Source organism: Anopheles funestus, chromosome X (genome assembly GCF_943734845.2).
Source record: "Anopheles funestus chromosome X, idAnoFuneDA-416_04, whole genome shotgun sequence".
In the NCBI taxonomy this organism is placed as follows: Eukaryota; Metazoa; Arthropoda; class Insecta; order Diptera; family Culicidae; genus Anopheles; species Anopheles funestus.
This window is the reverse complement of record NC_064597.1, coordinates 399,714-415,046: the sequence shown is the minus strand read 5'-3', so window position 1 is coordinate 415,046 and position 15,333 is coordinate 399,714. Positions and strand designations below refer to the sequence as shown.

The 15,333-nt window shown below is 39.9% G+C and overlaps 1 protein-coding gene across 1 annotated transcript in view; it reads left to right on the top strand.

Moving 5' to 3' along the window:
* LOC125762056 (homeobox protein slou) overlaps positions 1-15,333 on the top strand; it is a 104,609-nt gene that overhangs the window by 359 nt on the left and 88,917 nt on the right. The window contains exon 2 of the mRNA XM_049423783.1: positions 32-4,011. The gene's annotated coding sequence lies outside the window, so the exon portion shown is untranslated. The remainder of the gene's footprint in view (positions 1-31; positions 4,012-15,333) is intronic.

The following is a 15,333-nucleotide window of genomic DNA, read 5'->3' as shown; positions in this document are numbered from 1 at the left end:
TTATTTTTCTATATTTTATTTGGTGTTAAAGTGTGTTTCGTTTTCGCGAGATCATAGGGTAATAGCATACGTGGAAAGTTTGTGATTTTCACCAATCACGGTCGTAGTCGGAAGTAATCTTTATGCGAATTTGATAACACTAATATCGCTGATTAGTGTTTAAAGAATGATGTGTTTTTTTTTCAAAGAAATATCAGGTAAGTTGTTTTCATTGTTTTAAAAATTACAATTAAAAAATATTTTTTTGTGAGAATGTAACGGAAATGATCTTCAGTGGAGACGCCCAGTGTTTGTCTAGGGTTGTATTCATCATAAAAATGAAGCGAATGACAAAGCTTTTCATTCTTTTTTTTTAGCTCTGTATCATTTGTAGTTGTTGTACCTAATGGAAAACATTATTTATAATAACAAGTTGAGTTATTATAAACATATTATATTATACGTAAATATAATACTTTCAACGTCCTTTTCCTTAACTTAATATTCCATCAATTCAGATTCCAACAACTTTTTTTTCGAACTTTTTGAATCCTAGTAGAGACCTATAATTGTAGAATTATTCATAAATTTATCGAAATTTTAAATTTGTCCTCCGAGATTAAGATCCATCTTCGGTTTGAGTGCACCTTAAGCGATGCAATATGCGTTTTAAATTCAGTAAACGTTACACAACTTGAAGTTTGCATTATGCGCGGCAAATCATGTAGAATACAGTTACTCAAATATGCCGAACACTTTACACAGTTCTTCTGCATACTTGGCTTACTGTCTTAGATTGTATCTTTTGTACCAAAATAATGGAATATGAGGAAGAAACATAAGCTAGCGATGTTGTTTACATGCTGCACAAGCTTGCGTATGTTTTATTTCAAGAATCCATAATTACAATTTTGACATTTTTTATGGGTGAATCTGTGCTTTTTTTCGTTTTCAAAGCTAAAAACCATTGTTATACGGACCTACCCTGATAAACGGAGCCACCCCGATTCTAGTCAGGTGCAGCATTAATTAACTAACTCGTGTATTTGTAAAGCCTTCGAGCGTTATCAGACGACACGACGGTACAGGCAACTTTCTCGTTTCAACGAAGGAAGCACAGAATGTGTGCGTATGTCTGTGTATTTGCGAGTGTGTGTGTGTGTATGTAAAAGAGAGAGAGATAGAGAGATAGATAAAGAGATCGGGTTTAATTAACATCGCGAAACTGAACACGCTGAAGAAATAGACCTGCACCGTACCGGCAATGTTAAGGGTTAGTCGGACGTCAACATGAATGCGTGATTTTTTTCAGAGTAACTTTGCCAATTTAACACCATATCTCGCAACGGGGTTTCGATTTTGGGTTTTTTTTAGAACCATATTGCGTACGACATCGACGAAGAAAGAACCAGAGGCGTTCGATATCGTGATGACCGCGGACAAGATGAATTATGTGAAAATGAATGTATGGGTTTGCATGAGTTTGGCGGCACACAAAAAAGCTCCAGAACTGGCACAGTCGTGTTATGAATGGGAATGTCCGCCTCGTTTAATTATGATTCCATTTTGAACTGCTTGAAAGAGGATACTAATTTCGTGTTATCACTGACATAGCAGACACACAAAGGAAAAAAAGCTTAATTGCAAAGGCGTGTTTTGACATTTTAGTGTGTTACGTATACCAAAAGGAAGCTTCAAATTTGTATTGTAAATAATGTTCGAAGTGTGTCAACATGTTTATTTGGAATCTTACCTGTAGAAGAAATATCTACAATCAAGCAACCATTAATACTAGGTGTTACATTTCAATACGTTTCCTGATGCCGTTTTGCAAGCAAAAACATTACTCGCGTAAAGTATATTTTTTCTGAAAAATATACGCAGAATACATTCCACAGTAATGCATTACAACCAGAATAGCAAAAGTTAGAACATTTTTTTCCTTTCGGCTTAATCCTATGAAACATTGCTACGTTCCGATTTCGACCATAATGGCGATGGTTTTCCCGTTTAAATAATATATTCCAACCTGATGGTATGCCGTTTTTTGTGGAAAATATTACAAAATAGAACCATGAAATGGGAACGAAAAAAAAGAAACAAAATACTACCTAAACAAGGAGCCATTTATAAAATTAAACATTTTGTCACATTTTTCCCCAAACCATACTGACATGCGAATCAGAGGGAAGAGGATGCGAGCAAGAATATGTAAGCTGTGCCTCTTCCAATTTTTTTTTTCTATCCATGTCACCGAAATTTACTTTTTAGCCACTCTCGCTCTCTTCCCATAATTGGTAGAGATTAATCATAGTCTTTTTCACTTATTTTTTGCTTCCTCTTGCCGGTTTGGTGCGTCAGTCAGGGCGTTGGACGTGCGTGTATGTGCTTTTTTTTTGTTCCATCAGATGATTTTGCAACAGCCTGATGGACGATAGAACGAACGGTACGGCCCATCACTCATGTCATAATGGAACAGCAGCATCTCATCCTGTTTTGTGTGTGTTTTTTTTTTATTTTTTGACCCTATCCGAAACGATGCGTGTGATAGAAAAAAAGGAGTAAAAAATTGTAATGGAGAAAGGGGGTGCTAGAAGTGGTGTATATGGTGATAAAAAATTGTTAGAAGCTGTAAAAAAAATGCATTGCATTAGGATTTACTATTAACCCTTCGGTGTGGTATTGTGTGGTGTAGGATTAGAAATTTAATTGGTGCCGTGACTGGGAAACCGTATGCAATGAGATGATTTGTAATTGCATTTCTTCGAGTTGTAGCTTTATTAGTACATTCTTCACAGTATTAGGAAATAGTACTAGCGAGTTCTTACTAGCTAATCATATGTATCGTCTCTTGCACGACATTTTGTATCTTGGAGATTGTTATGTTATCACTAAAGGGTTATACACAATGCTCAACACAACCGAACGTAGTGAAAAATCAAAGCTTGAGGTAACCGTTGTAGGCATGATGAACTAGCCACCTGATGATGATAGAAATCTTGTTAGCGTTGACGAACTACTATACCATTCGGTTGCATCAACACTAAGCAGAATGACAGCAAAAGCAAGTAAAAGAATGAGACACTGCATAAAAATGAACGAAATAAAACAAACCAACCACAAAAAATGCTACAAAATCCAGGCTTCCGATGGCGAATAGATTCCGATACGCTTCGTGGACGTTACCTTCCCGTTTTCCAAGAAGACTTGTATGAATAATGGATTATGTGAGAACAAAAATTTGGCGAACCGTGCATCAAAAGCGACCAGGTGAGGTGGCAGAAAAGGCATAAAAAAACTTCGACACATACCGTTGCCCATTCGTTTCAATTACAGTGACGGTCTGATGGATGGTGAACGTGTATGTGCGTATTTGTGTGTAGGTTTATGGTCGAAGGATGTCATCACATGGGATGGGAAGCGTTGAGGTGAAGCTTTGAAGTCGTAATGGTTTCTGGCAGGCTCAGGATCAATTAGAAGAAACATTTTCATTTCGGTAGTGATGGGGATTATGGGTATAGCTTTTGAGCGTACGAATGCATCGTACAGAGTAGCTAGCAAAATTGAGTTCCATTTGTGCAAGCATAACTACATGTTTGACTGAAGACATTACAATTAGTCACGATATGTCAAACAGGTAAATTTAGATAATAGGAAAGTATAGTAATATGATACTTAAGTGATTTTCTGAAATAACGTTTAGACCATCTAGAGCTGAGTTATAGATTCCTGGATGAAACGTGAACTCTCGAAGAATACACATTAAGTGCCTGGCTAAAGTTGTACCGTAGCAAGTACTGACTATCCGGCTTTGTGGTAAAATTAAGTCTAGTAAGACAGAAATAGTTGGCATGACCTCAAGGTCGTTAAGCCAAGAAGAAGAAGGAAAAGCGATGATGGATCTAACTGTAGGCGAAGTATGGCGCCGCCAACCGACCCGCCGGTCAGGGGTTCCTCGAAGAACGGAAATGGGAATGAATGTTGGCAGACGAAAGCCTTTGTCCTAGCAACGGTACATTCCGCAACACGCAGGTATGGGACAGGCGCTCCTTTTCTAAGTAATTCATTGCCACAAGATCGAACCCATGCCCCTTTAAAGCGTTTTCCTGCTAATCACAACAATAGTGTTTTATGTTAGTAAAAAGACTGGTTAAATGTAAGAACGGACGAAGAGAAGCGAAGAGTTGTAGTAGAATTGTTTTTAAAGAAGATTTTTTCATTCGTCCCCTTGCAGGAGCGAATAGTGTGCGAAAAAAATGAGAGAATTTGTAAGCCAGCCGCTTCGCCAATTATAGTTGTGCAGGTGTGTCGTGATAACGAAGCAGAAGAGATAATGATAATGAGCAAAAGAGAAATAGTGATCAGTGGCGATCTGTACGGTTACGAAGATTTTTTCATTCGTCTCTCAAACAGGAGCGAAGTGTGTGCGAAAGGTAAGATCGGGCGGCCGCTTCGCCAATTGTAGTTGTAGGTGTGTAATGATAACGAAGCAGAAGCGATAGTGACAATGAGCAAAGGAGAGATTGTGATCAGTCGCGATCGGACAGCGTCGGTTTAAGTAACGAAGAAAGGTTTCGGTAATGAGCGGAAAGCGACGCTATTGCTTTCTACACAGCACATTTTGCAAAATTCGTTTGTTGATGCCAAAAAGTGCTGTATTTTCTTAGACGATGCTATTTAAGTTGCATTTAAGTATTAAAGTAGTGATTAATACAAGAATTTGTGCATGGATGCGTTGTAAAATAGTGAAAAACGTGGATTTGAACATGTACAAATTGTACAAAGCGTTGGCTTGGGTTGTGTCAACGTATGCGTGATACTTCATATCCAGCGCATTTACATTTACATGTACATTTTTGAAAGTTCTAGTGATGATTCTGGTGAGCGCAGTTTGCTTAACGCTAACGCCAAAGTGGACGAGTGAGACTAAGAAAATGTACAATCAGTGCGTGTACTATGCGTGTTCGGTCGTTGTAGGCGAGTGTGCATTGAAGTGTGTGTGTGCCTTTGTGCTCGAAAAAAAATGCAATAGTTTTTGGTGAAAAACCGAATATGCCCGGGATAAGGTAAAATACAAGGAGGAAATGCCTTGTGAAAATTGTAATTACTTCAGCCCTCTGTGACTGACAATACGGCAAAAGCCGTAATCATGAATTATAAATTCATGATAATTTTAATGAATTTGTTGAATTGAATTAATAATTTTTGGTGAAAAAAAGTTGTGTGCGTTTTCTAATGAGATTATTGCGTGAAATCATAAAAAAATGTGGTCATTGCATGTCTTTATGCATGAAAAAAATGAAGTGCGTATGTGAAAAAAAGAAAATAGAATAAAAATAAAGAAAAGAAAATAAAATAAAAAGAAAAGTGTGTGATTGAAGTGTGTTTGTGTGTCTTTGTGCATGAAAAAATGAAGTGCGTATGTGAAAAAAGAAAAGAAAATAAAATAAAAAGAAAAGTGTGTGAGGCAAAGGGGTCGCGAAGAAGCAGTTTTGGCTCCCGGTGTAAATGCTTTATGAAACTAAAGCGTCCTGCGTACTAACAATTTTCTCGGGTAAGTAAACCAGTTTTAATCAAAAATATTGGAAGTTTGATTTTGACTAGAAGTAATTGATAGGACACTTTGTGCCAGCCTTGAATTTATAACATTAAGATGCGATGCAAAATGTCGTGTATTTTATGCAAAGCAAAAAAATTTCGCCCAAGCACAACAAAAATGTTATGTTTCATGCACGTGGAACGTGTTATTTGCAAATGGCTTGCTCATGGCTCATGGCTTGTTGATCCATTCCCATCCCGAAAGGATTACAGCATGTGCACAATTATACAGCCGTTTGGCAACATTTCTAGATCAGATCGTGATACGCTAATCCAAGATACCTCGATTGGGTTTTCGGTGTGCTTCTTGTCCAATTAACGGTGCGGGATTAGGGCAAGGGAGCAATATTGTAGCTGCAGCAAATTTCACCATGCAACCCAGACCGAATCTGGGGACGAAGGTGCATAATAGGATTACCGGGTGGCAATTGGCCAGCGTGAGAGAATGGCGATTTTCACTCCTTTTCCGTCAGCTTTTTCAGTTATTTACTGTTTCACTCTCGATGCTTTAGCCGTGTGTGTGAATGAAAGAGATATAGGGAACCGCTCAGGTATAGCATTCAAACCGGATAATTAGATTTTCGTCCACTTGACCAACGGCCAGCGGCATTTGAGGTGTTGTTGCGATATGGTTCTGACCCCGTTTGGGCTGGCGCCAGCTAATGCATCCCGTTAGACGATGATTATGGCAGAAAGTTGGTACAGAAATCCATACTTGGCTAGACGATTATAAAGCGCTTATTGAAAATGGAGATTAGTGTTCTTTATAAGCATATCTTGAAGGATTTAGAATCGAACGAGGTGAGGTATTAAAAATATCATTCGAGAGAAGAATGAAGAGAAGCGATTCGAATGAGATCCGAGAGAAGCGGCCAAGAATGTAAATGTTTTTTTATTCATAAGCAACGGCTTGAAAGAATACAAATATTTATTGTGGATGAATTTTATTTTGCTCTGGTTCAAAGGGGAAAATAAAGTTACTAAAGAAAATATTCAACATAAAAAAAATGCATTGACAGTTGTATGTGCTGTCACTTTGATGCATGAAGAATATAAATAATCCTTATACCATTATAGATAAAGAATTCATAAAAAGAGGATACCTTGTTAATCATTGCAACTATTAGAATGGCAAAATAATTGATTGAAATTACTGAAATCTGTGTGAAAAGTGTCAGTATGACATCTTGCATTAATACAGCCTCGCTTAAAGATGGCGACTCGGTTAATTATTTTCGTAGTGTCATGTATCTTGTAAGCGTGGATATTTTGTTTGTTTTGTTGTTCTTCCCCACCGATGCCGCATATACGCGCTGCTGTAGGCGACAACCGAAACAACCGAAAAAATGGCAGCGCCGTACCTGACCCACTCGGTATCTTCGTTTGTTTACGAGAAACAAAACGTAAAGAAAAGATAGAGCCGAAATAAAAGAAGGGCAGCGCAGAAAATAAAACTGATAACAATAAACACAAGCCGCACAACACGATTGCACACAACCGGGCCGGGAGTTGCATTTTTGTTGCAGTCCAGGTTTTTGTATTTTTGCTTCTGTTTTCGCATGCCGCTATCTCGCGGTTCACGCACGCCCAGCAGGATACTAAAGGTACGGGGTTTTTTTTTCTTTCTTTAGGCTCAGCTTTTCACCGAAGCGTACTGAATGGTTTTTCCCACTTGCTTTTCCCACCGCGTGCGCATCTATCCATCCAGCGGTTCATCCCAAAGTGTGTGTGTGTGTGATTTTTTTTTGTTTCTTTTCCACCCAAAAACGATAGGGAAGCTAATCGTTCAACAATGGCACGGGAACAGTACGGGACCGGTAATTACTTACGACCTGCTGACGAAAAGTTATACAAACATTTACCATTTACCCAGGGAAAGAAACGGGCGGCACGCAAGAAGGTAAAAGAGAATGGTTCGCTGCGATGCGAAACGAGTTCCCTTTTATCCTTTTGCACAATTTGTTGAATGATCCTTGAAGAGGTAACAACACACACACACACACATGGAAGTGCGCCAGGGGTGGTCCATGAAATTGTAGTCAATTCAGCTAGATACATCAAGCAAACTGAGTTGTTCGCTGTCACCGCGGTGCATTCTTTGTACTGTTATGGACCGGGCCCTTAGATCTTGCGGAGCTACTAAATAGATCGGAGCCAGTCGACCGATAGAAACCTCAAGAACCTTCTTGAGCGATGGCAATCGAGCCAAGCGCGTAGATTAAAAAAGATGTAATCGAACCTGCGATCCACGGACATTAAGAAATTGGATAGCGATGAGCGAAGGGTACGTATGAGAGTTATCGACAATGAAATGGCAGACCGTCTCAGGTTACGGGTGACTGTTAGTTCGAAATTGTTCCGATTATTCAAAGCAGACTGTTTCGCCGTATTGGTCTAATTTGATTTGTTTGGCATGAGGGAGACGTCAACTACCGACTACTTTTATGATTTACTCAACACATTATTTGTTGGTTAGTTTTAGACGACAATGTTCTTTACTAAATCAAATAAAAATGCAGGTGACATTACTTTGTACGTAAATTAATCCATAATACTAAATGAAATGAATTGAAAGTAACGAATTTGATTAAAAAGTGTTCTTGAAACCAAGGTACATAACATGATACGAGAGCATTTATCAGACTAGTGTGGTCAGCCAGCTTTATTACTGGCTACTAGTGTGGAAAAGATGTATGATGCAAGTACGAGCTTTTCATCAAAAAGGTCCCAATATTCTGTTATTAATGCCGTGTAAGCAAACTTTTGACTCATTAGTTTAGCGGTGACTCTTGAACGTCTCGGATGTCTTATTGTGATGGTTGTTTGAGCAGCTCGTGCCGTCCGAAAGTGCCTTGCAAGATTTTTTTTTTCGTCAGCTAAATTCTACCGTACTGCGGTACACCAGTGTTGCCAAACAAACTTGTGTCGCCGAAGCTATACCTGTCTGTACGTTTAAACCGACGTTGCCTCCATAGGTAAAGCGTGTACGTGTATGTATTTTTCCTGCTTTCCTTTCTTTGGTACTATTTTCCCAACGTATCACCAATCCCAATCCTTTTCCTTAATCCCTGCTTGACGGAACGGAAGCGATTTGCCAATGGTCGGGTTTAATTAAGGGACAGTCATTTGTGAAATTGATCCGATACATGGGAAAGAGTTAGCGCGTATTGCCATCGGCAGGGGTCGACCTGGCGTGTTCGCGTGCGTGGTCTTCGCTAATGAGCGGTACGAAGCTGACTGCGACGACGTTGCTGGCAACTATATGCGCTTCCACGTACCAAGTAATTCGAGCCTGTTTTTGTAACTTGTGTACGGTGTTTTCCGAATCAGTGTCTTCCACCTTTAGGGACTTCTTTGGTGGCAGGGGTTGTATGCTTTTTAAATCCTTCGTGTGTGCTGCTTAGGCCCGGATCTATAAAAATGTTGGGGCAACATTTGTTCAATGGCAACATATTGAGATGGTCTATGAATATCATAAATGGAACGTGCAATACGACACACTTGTATGTCAAATCCGCAGCTGACATTTGTTCGAAATTTTTCCTATGAAATCATTGGAAGGCATATATTCAAAACATGGTGGTGGTAACATTCGATTTGTTTCTTTTGCAACCAAAATGTTCACGCCTTGCCGTTTGTTACCGTGAGCCTTTGTGTGTTGGCTCACCTCAGTAGTGATGGGCGCTTCGAAGTGCACCCACGGACTATGGAGTCGGCTTCGACCAAACGGCACCGGAAACGGCTTCGGAGCCGAATTGCTTTCTCGCTTTGCAGGTTAGATTTTTAGTTAGGCAAAGTGAGCAAGCATGTTGTTTTGGTTAGCTGAGCCTACGAAGCTGTTGATTCGAATCCGGCTTCGAAGCCGTTGGTTCGGTCCCAGAGTCGGTTCCGGAATCGGTTTCGGAACCGTTGGTTCGAAATCGGTTCCAATTTCAGGGGCAGTTCCGGTTCCAAATTTTTTTTGGAGCTCCGGCTGTAGAGCCGTTTTTCCCATCACTACACCTCAGTAATTGTACGTTGAAGATTATTCTTCGAGCGTCCAAATTCTATTGAAAGGGCATAATGCATTCTCCTTTTCTACAAATTTATTTTGAATATATCGCTTCCAATGATTTCATAGGAAAAATTTCGAACAAATGTCATGAATTTGACATTTCATCCATGCGATTTGGGAACAAATGTAAAAATTTTCATATACCCGGGCCTTAGAGCATGTTTGTTTCCTCTATCAGAAACGTTGTATATGTGTTCTTTTTATCTATTCTTTTCAAGTGTCAGCGTGTTAAATAAAAAGTATTCTTATTTTTAAAATAATAAAATAATTTGTATTTGTAATTGCCTTTTCCACTGTTCTTTCTAAGCTCATACTTTTTGTTAACCATTTACTTCTTGATAAATACATTTAACATCAACACAATTCTATACTTTGTAGCAGACTTCACTATGTTAGCAAACTTTCCTTCGTTATGATGTTTGTCAAGTTACAAATTAAGAAAAAGAATTATAAAAAATAATATCATACGTCTTCCCAGCTCATTACGGTGTGTCTTGCAAAAGAAAAGTTAGCAATGCACCGAATTTTCTCTTCATCATGTATCAACAAAAGATTTATCATTTTCAAAAAAAAAGAAAACGCCCTCCACTGAGGAGGGGTGAGCAAATGTGTGATGAAGAAAAGCATATGGTGGTAAAGAAGGGGACTGTACAGGCTTAGGAAAGAACGCAAAGAGTGTGTAACTTTCGAATCCGTGTATGTAAATGCTTCCCCAAGTGCGGGTGATGGTGGATTGGAATATAAATGCTATGCTATGCCCATATATCCACCTTTCATATCACCTTTTGCACCAGTACCCACCAGTTAACCAGTTAACTACTCTGTTTTCCCTATCCTCGCGAATCATCTCCTTCTCCGTCATCGTTGTAGTCGTCGTCGTCGTCGTCAAATTAGATAAAAGTTTATTAGCATTACCCCGGGAGATCCCTCTTTTCCTCCATTTTCCCGTTTTGCTTTCACTAATAAACCAACCATCCACTCCCACCCACGCCATGTACGTAATCAAGAAGCCGGCAAAGAAAAGAAAGGTAACAAATTAAGTAGTTTTTATTAGCAGCACCATAATGAGCCAAACATCTTCAACGGTTGTATTTTCTCCATCATGTAATTTTAACATTTACCCTTAACTTCCGCAGCCTCTTTCTCTGCCCACTAAAACCCCCATTACTCCCTTCTCCTTTCATTTCATTTTTCATTGCAGTCGTTCTGTAACCGTTTACGTTACGTGACCTCTTCCTAGCAAAAAGGAAAAACGGAAGAGTTTTGCTCCCGTGGCGTGTATTTAAAATTCATAAGAAGCGAGCACGAAAGCTCATATAAATGGTAATGATACCGTGTTTCCTGGTACGATCCGAAGCACCAAATCACCATCTTTATCCCCTGCACACACACACATCACTTCCCCATGAAAATGTAGGGTGTGGGTGGTAGTAAACGGTACCATCGGCTTTTATTTTTCACGCCATAAAATGCGAAATGCTAGAGTTTGATGGGTTCCGTTACGTGTGAAGGTTTCTATTTCTTAGTGTATATATGGGTGTGTGTGTGTGTATTTATGCTATTACATACCGACCATTATCGGGCAAAACCCGTGTGGAGCATTAAGGACGCGATCTCTCACCATCTAACCGCACCGGTAAGTTAATTTAAACGCGCCATTTTTAGACCCCCTTCACAGATTATTGGTGAAGTTTTATGCCGCAGGTATTTATCTGGTGCGTTCCATACTGAGACCATCGCCATTTTGATCGCCAGTGTTCAAATCAAAGCCAGTGTTGTGTATGTAAAAAATATTTTTTTTTTGTTCTCGACTCATTTTGGATTGTTAAGCACGTGTTTGATAAATGATAAAGTGATGGATATAATTATTCATTTTTTTAATGGAATCACTTTTAGATTGAACATCCTTCAACCATTCAAAGATAAAACTGAGAGTAATTTTTGTAGCATCATTTGAATTAAATATTGACTAACATGCAACGTGGTATACGGATAAAGGCGAACAGGATCACAGTGCTGTTAAACGAAAGGAAAACAATTTATTCTATCCCTTTCGTATGATGCATATTTTAGTAGAGTTTAAAAATTTTGTCTATCTGTACCGGGATGGTGGCATTTTAAGAAGAGGTTAAATCTTTCTTATCCCATAAAATATTTGACAGCTAGCAGGCTGTAACCAAATAACTTTCCGTTTTTGTGTTCGCTCCCGTTGTCGATTTGCATTTCTTCTATCTCAGTGGTTTTCTCGATTTAATTCGGATGAGAAAATATATGAACCGACAATAAATGTTACTTTTTCCAAAAAGCTCGCAATATCTTTTTGGGTGAGTTAAACAGTTTCCCTAATTGCTTCCCGGATTTAGCTAATGTGTTATTTGAGAAGGAAAATGTGACGTTTTAGGGATACCGAAAGTTTAACAGCGGGTTTGTTTAGAATATTTAATGAACAATAAATCTTTGTTGTTCCCGTTGAACAATAAATCTATGATTTGTTTTCAGTTTATGAATTTTATGAATTTAAATTCAAATATTTAATAAAAACGAGATCAGTTACGTTTTGTTTACTAATACAGAAAAACAAATCATTTTTGGTTAAATATTTGTTTTGCAACAATTTTTCATCCTAGTAACATACTTTGTGCCCTATTGTTCTTGTAGGATGTGTATGTTGGATACAAGCAGGAGGTTCCGTGACTTAAAATCGTTAACTCGCTACAAATACGAGTTGATTAGGATTTAGCGATAACACAACACACACTCAAATATTGCTAACTGTGTTGGGCTTTATGAATCGTCTTCTTTTCCATTATTTCACACTCTTTTCCCTTCCCTTTCGCAAAGGTCTCTGAGGACCTCCGGTGGATAAGATGTGTAGGAGGATGATCGTCTACATTAGCCAGCCACTTTGCTCCGGTACACATCAAGTGTGCGATGGGAGGCTAAGCTTAATGGGGGAAAAAAACCTACATAAAACCATGCACAAACACACACACTCATGCGATTTAATCTTTTGCCCCGTCGTGTAATGTGGGATGGTGGGAAGAATGGCATGAACGTATTGCCCGGGAAATTGGAACTGGAATCGTACGCCACGGGAAAACAATGCAATCCTGCGATGAATGATGCAAAGAGCGAGGAGTGAGAAGCAGAATGTATGTGTGTGTCAAAGAGAGAGAGAGAGAGGGAGATACATTATTGAAGCCTTTAAAGGTTCGTACTTGGGCGCAGAAAGCATTCAGCCGGCCCATTGGGGAAACGGAAGATAATGCCGAAGAAATTGGCTCCCGCCTAAGAAGGTGCCTAGAGGCGCAAAAACATCTGAAGGGATCTGATGCTTGTATCGATGCTTTGTTTGCTTTTGAGTATGGCGGCGGCGGCCTCTGGGCCTCTTCGGTAAGCGATATGGTTCCGTGAAATAAAATAAACATATCACCTACACGAGATTATCGGTGGCCAAGTCTCATTTTGTTCATTTGTTCGGGACCGTCATTGATCCGTGCTTTTCTTTCTTGTTTCGCAACACACACACATGGTCGCGAATACAAAAAGGATGAGCCAGGCGTGTTAAATGTCTGTTCTGTCAGTTTCCACAACACATCAAATAATGCTAAAACCCCACTGCAAAGCAACCGATCAGGGTAACTGCATAAATCCCTACACCCTGCATATGCATCTCGGGTCGGCTGCTTAGCCAGGCTATTAAGGACGCTCAGCCAAAACAAAGGACAATCGGATGATGCGCGTATTACAGTCTTGACACCGTCCGTTGCTGTACTACCGTCTATGCACTGCCGGGTGTGATATAGGCAATGAGCAAGAAGCCGCCGCTTACAACAACAGCATCAACAATGGTCTTTCAGGACGTGCTGAAGCGATCTTGAACGGACGTCTTAGATAAACATTTAGCCATTCCACAACAATTGCATTACGCACGGAATATGGTTGAGACATGTGCTGTAAACAAAAACACGGTCAGGTATAAATGTACATATCTTACGTTGGCGCACAATGCACCGAAAAGGCAGGAAGTACAGCATTAATCCTAATCCACGAATGCAGCAGTAGAGATTAAGTGACGCGTTTATGGTGTGCACTGGAAATGTTTGAGCGTACAATATGCTAGTCTGAACAGTTAGAATAACTCTATACTCTAACACTTTGGAGCAGTTTCCCTTATTGACATTTGCCGAATAAACTTTAAATATTCTTGCGATGTATCGGTATGCAATAGCTGGCTAAGCGGCCACTTGGGGCCGCCAGACTTGTATACCCGCCACTGCGTGTATGGTTGGCTTTTAAACGAAGATTCCAAGGGCATTTTGTTCTTCCTGAAGAATCTATCAAGAATACACCATTGTGCGCATCCAGTATTCTATGTCCGCACTAAGCTAACGTTTATTTAGAGCCCCGAAAGCTACTCCACCATTTTCTATAACAGATGCACTCAGCCAAAATATGTACAAGGGTTCTGATTGTGCTAATTACTCACGATTGTAGCCCATCTGCCCGAGGCTGTTACTGTGCTACAACTCCTTCCTTCTGCATTACGTCTCAAACAAATTGGTACACAATTTAGGCAACCGTCCGAAAATCTTCGCTCCATTAGTGGTATTGGCCTGCCCCACTTTCCGCCTGTCCAGCCCAATTTTAGGATTCACATATCCAATTACGCTCGCTCGGTTGCTCTCTCTCTCTCTTTCTCAATGTTCTTTCGCCTTCTAGTCATTTCTTTCTCTCCGTGGGTTGGATGTCTCAAAGTAAAGCCTGAAAGTGGAGTTTTCTTCTTTCAGGATCTCATCTGGCCCTATTTCCACCATGATACCAATTGGTACACTTCCTCTCAGTCACTCTTTAGCGTATGTTCGCTAGTTTCCTGATTCCCTTTCCGCTAGAACTTGAATGGCCAATCTTCATTCTCTTCCGAATGCCACCCGTTCACTTTCTTACGTCCTTTCTTCTATCAATTTGCTGTTCGATCCCTCCGGCCATCAACGCAAACGACGTTTAATGGCGATTTGGTACAGTTTGAATCGATCGAGCTAGGGAGGTTTAGGAATGAAAGTGAACTGAGAATGTTGGGCAGAGTTTTTACGGACATGAAATCACCAATCGATACTAGTTTCGCCTTGGCATGGATGCGCGGCCGAAAAAGAGTCAAAATTGCGAAGAACGAAAACGAAAACGCCACTGTGAAGAAGCACCGAGTATTGCCGTTTTCTGTCTTTGTGGGTATTAAGTGGTTTTTGGGTGGATGCCAGTTTTTGTTGTTGTTGTTGCTGAGTTTTGTTTGGGTTTTTTTCTAGTTGTGAAAACGTTTTGTATGCGGAATTGATACTTACTTGTTTGTTCCGTTGCATATACACGTATTCACCACTACCTCCTTGATTTTTTTTGCATAAACCCCAAATAGCAAGGGGATGGAGGGAGGGAGGGGGGGTAGTGCCTACCGGCTCCCTTAGGGACTTAGGGATTAAATGAAGTCGAGGGAGCGCACGCATAGAGTTTTGTGAAGCAGAGTTACGTTTAAGCATAAAACTCCATGCAACATGAGCGAGCAACGAGTTCGGGTTGATTTTCAGGAACGATTTAGTCGTGCGGTGTGAAAATGAAACGGCACGCGGTAAAACCGAAGCTATTCGGGACCGGCGATGGATCAATAGTAAAGATGGATACGTAGGAATGACCATGCACACAAACATATA